The sequence below is a fragment of the Mandrillus leucophaeus genome, unplaced genomic scaffold, assembly GCF_000951045.1.
Source record: "Mandrillus leucophaeus isolate KB7577 unplaced genomic scaffold, Mleu.le_1.0 Scaffold1434, whole genome shotgun sequence".
NCBI lineage: Eukaryota > Metazoa > Chordata > Mammalia > Primates > Cercopithecidae > Mandrillus > Mandrillus leucophaeus.
This window is the reverse complement of record NW_012101404.1, coordinates 1-4,604: the sequence shown is the minus strand read 5'-3', so window position 1 is coordinate 4,604 and position 4,604 is coordinate 1. Positions and strand designations below refer to the sequence as shown.

Below are 4,604 nucleotides of genomic sequence, written 5' to 3'. Positions count from 1 at the left end.
GTGGAGAGACTGGATAGGTGCATTAAGCGATCAGAGAAGTCACTGGCTGGCTCTGTTGATGAGCAGAACGCTTTCAGAGAAGTGTATGCTCACGCAGTGCTCGGACGGCATTTGCGGAGTTTGACACTTGTCTGCTTGGGCAGATGCTCATATGCTTCCACAGAATGGATATTGTGATGGTGGAAGGTCAGTTGATGCTACAAGTAAAAATTCCAGAATCACAAGTTACTTTTAACAAGCAGAGGTGAAGGATCTCCTTCTGCAAGTTGGCCGGTACTTGAGGTATATTCATTCGATGTCTTTGATTCACATGGACATGTAACCTTGTAATATTTCCATGTCTCAAACCTCAATCCCCAAGGCAGCCTCTGAAGAAGGGGATGAAGATGACTGGGGGTATTGGTCCATTTTCAGGCTCCTGATAAAGACATACCCAAGACTGGGTAATGTATAAAGAAAAAGAGGTTTAATGGACTCACAGTTCCACATGGCTGGGGAGGCCTCACAACCCTGGCAGAAGACAAAAGGCACATCTTACAGGGCAGCAGACAAGAGAGAATGAGGGAAACTAGTGAAAGGGATTTGCCCTTATGAAACCATCAGCGCTCTCAGGAGGACTTATTCACTACCAGAAAAGTACTGGGGAAACTGCCCCCATGATTCAATTAACTCCCCCCAGGTTCCTCTCACAACACATGAGAATTATGGGAACTATAGTTCAAGATGAGATTTGGGTGGGGAAACAGCCAAATCATATTATTCCACCTCTGGCCCCTCCTAAATCTCATGTCCTCACATTTCAAAACCAATCAAGCCTTCCTAACAGTCCCCCAAAGTCTTAACTCGTTTCAGCATTAACTCAAAAGACCACAGTACAGGCTGGGTGTGGTGGCTCATGCCTGTAATCCCAGCACCTTGGGTGACCGAGGCAGGCAGATCACTTGAGGCTGGGAGTTCAAGACCAGCGTGACCAACATGGAGAAACCCTGTCTCTACTAAAAATACAAAATTAGCTGGTGTGGTGGCACATGCCTGTAATCCCAGCTACTTGGGAGGCTGAGGCAAAAGACTCGCTTGAACCCAGGAGGCGGAGGTTGTGGTAAGCCGAGATCATGCCATTGAACTCCAGCGTGGGCAACAAGAGTGAAGTTCAGTCAAAAAAACAAAACAACAAAAACAAAAACAAAAACCACACAGTCTAAAGTCTCATCTGAGACAAGGCAAGTCCCTTCTGCGCATGAGCCTGTAAAATCAAAAGCAAGTTAGTTACTTCCTAGACACAGCGAGGGTACAGGCATTGGGTAAATACAGCTGTTCCAAATGGGAGACACTGGCCCCAAAATAGGGGCTACAGGCCCCATGCAAGTTCACAATCCAGTGGGTCAAATCTTAAAGCTCCAAAATAATCTCCTTTGACTCCATGTCTCACATCCAGGTCATGCTGATGTAAGAGGTGGGTTCCTATGGTCTTGGGCAGCTCCACCCTTGTGGCTTTGCAGGGTACAGCCTCCCTCCTGGCTATGTTCTTGTGCTGGTATTCAGTATCTGCAGCTTTTCCAGGTGCATGGTGCAAGCTGTTGGTGGAGCTACCATTCTGGGGTCTGGAGCACGATGGCCCTCTTCTCACAGCTCCACTAGGTGGTACCCTGGTAGGGATTCTGTGTAGGGGCTCTGACCCTATATTTCCCTTCCACATTGCCCTAGCAGAGTTTCTCCATGAGGGCCTTGCCCCTGCAGCAAACTTCTCCCTGGACATCCAGGCATTTCCATACATCTTCTGAAATCTAGACAGAGGTTCCCAAACCTCAATTCTTGACTTCTGTGCAGCTGCAGGCTCAACACCATGTGGAAGCTCCCAAGGTTTGGGTCTTGCACCCTCTGAAGCCACAACCCAAGCTGTACCTTGGCCCCTTTTAGCCACAGCCGTAGTGGCTGGGACATAAGACACCAAGTCTCTAGGATGCACAAAGCAGGAGGGCTCAGGGCCTGGCCCACTAAACCATTTTGTCCTCTTAGACCTTCTGGCCTGTGATGCGAGGGGCTGCCATGAAGACCTCTGACATGCTCTGGAGACATTTTCCCCATTGTCTTGGTGATTCACATTTGGCTACTCTACTTATACAAATTTCTGCAGCTGGTTTGAATTTCTCCTCAGAAAATGGGTTTTTCTTTTCTATCACATTGTCAGGCTGCAAATTTTTTGAACTTTATGTTCTCTTGTCTCTTTTTTGAAACGAAATGCTTTTAACAGCATCCAAGTCACCTTTTCAATGCTTTGGTGCTTAGAAATTTCTTCCACTAGATGCCCTAAATCATCTCCCTCAGGTCCTAAGTTCCACAAATCTCTAGGACAGGGCCAAAAAGTCACCAGTCTCTTTGCTAAAACATAACAGGAGTCACCTTTACTCCAGTTCTCAACAAGTTCCTCATCTCTGTCCAAGACCACCTCAGCCTGGATTTCATTGTTCATATCATCATCAGCATTTTGATCAAGGCCATTCAACTAGTCTCTAGGAAGTTCCAAACTTTCCCACATTTTCCTGTCTTCTTCTGAGCCCTCCAAACTGTTCCAACCTCAGCCTGTTACCCAGTTCCAAAGTTGCTTCCACATTTTTGGGTATCTTTAAGGGAGCACTCGACTCTAACTGTACCAGTTTAGTGTATTAGTCCCTTTTTACACTGCTGGTAAAGAGATACTCAAGACAGGGTAATGTATAAAGAAAAAGAGGTTTAATGGACTCACATTCCACATCGCTGGGGAGGCCTCTCACTCATGTCAGAAGACGAAAGGCATATCTTATGTGGCGGCAGATAAGAGAGAATGAGAGAACCAAATGAAACAGGTTTCCCTTTATAAAACCGTCAGATCTATTGAGACTTATTCACTGCCAGGAGCACAATATTGGGGAAACTGCCCCATGATTCAATTATCTCCCACCAGGTCCTTCTCATAACATATGGGAATTATGGGAGCTATAATTAAAGATGAGATTTGGGTGGAGACACAGCCAAAGCATGTCACTGGGCATCCAACAAAGTTATACTTAAAACAGGTAATTCTGGGTATGTAACAAGGATCTCTAGCCCACAGATTGAAAAGGATGATAGTCCTTTTTTTGGAAATGAAGTTTTACAGAAGAACTATATCAGCTACTAAAAGCAGATATCTTGTACTTGCCCTCACAGTGGCATGTGCTGCTGGTGCAGAATCTCTTCCCAGGAATGGAGACCAATGGCATGGAATCAGATAGAATAGATTACCTCAGATACTACACAGGCTTTTCCAAGAATTTACAGAGTTTCTCAAATTTATGATTCGTCCAGATCCAGAGAGAAGACCTTCAGCAATTGCCCTGATAAAGCATTCAATGTTGCTGCCTGCTTCTAGAGAGAGGAGAACAGTTATGTATAGAACTGAATGTTGAGAAGTCCAAAAATACACTTTTACCTAAAGAAATCATGAAAGCACAGACAGAGAAGGCTGCAGCTGAGGAAGGAGCACTCTTCACTGATCAGAGGCCACTAGGTCCACCATGCAGAGGAACACAACATCTTGACTTCTTAGAAAGAAAATGAAGTGCCCTATCAGCCTTCCAGTATACTAAGCTACTCATTTCCTACCTAACCACCCCACCAAAATAACACTGTGACAAAAGCAAGCTAGGTTGAAATCACTGCTAGAATTCAATTTGCAATTAATCTCTCTTTGGTGTCAGTAGTTTTACTGATTAGGACTTTTCCTTGTGAATTACAATTGAAAGCTGTACTTTGACCACAGCTTTTTCAGGCTTTTGTGTACTTACCAATCTGTCTTCTGTTAAATGTCAGTCACTAGTGGAGGTTACAGCAGCCTTTCCAAAATTAGCCGCTGTGGTGGTGTGTTGCTCTCAGTGTGCTGATGCACTTTAGTGAAAATATCTTTTCCTGTAGTGACCTGGGGAAAGGATTCAAGTGCTTGATGACAAACATATTCTCCTCTCAAAAAGGCAAATGCTAAAACCACTCATTACTACTCAGCCTTTAATGTATCTGTGTGTCAAATTTACATTTCTTCTTTTTTTTCTTTAATGTGAATTATACTTGTATATCCAATTGAGAGCATCTTTTAGGCACTGCATGAGACATGGGATGATAGTTCTGTGGAAGTATTGCCTTGTGAATTTGCTATTTAGTTTTGTCTTCGCTGTAAACTTGCAGCATTAAACAGACACTGTTGTTAATAGTCTTTCTTTTTGAAACAATTATGTGAAATGTACAGCTGCTCTTGATGAAAACAACTATTGGCCTTTTTTCCTTTGAACATTAAAGCTGGTGAATTTTTTAAAAATGCATCTTCCCCTCGCCTTTGGAATTTTGTATTAATGCCAAATAATAATTACTGAGTTTGTTAATTTTTTCTGGTATTGTACTTGTGTGACTCTAAAAAAAAAAAAAAAGAAAAGAAAGAAAAACACTAGCTGGGTACGGTGACTCATACCTGTAATCCCAGCACTTTGGGAGGCCAAGGCAGGTGGATCATGAGGTCAGGAGTTCAAGACCAGCCTGGCCAACAGGCTGTCTCTACTGAAAAGACAAAAATTAGCTGGGCATGGTGGCACACGCCT

At 43.8% G+C, this 4,604-nt stretch overlaps 1 pseudogene; it reads left to right on the top strand.

Moving 5' to 3' along the window:
* LOC105535252 overlaps positions 1–3,605 on the top strand; it is a 9,620-nt pseudogene extending 6,015 nt beyond the window's left edge.
* The last annotated feature ends 999 nt before the right edge of the window (positions 3,606–4,604 follow it).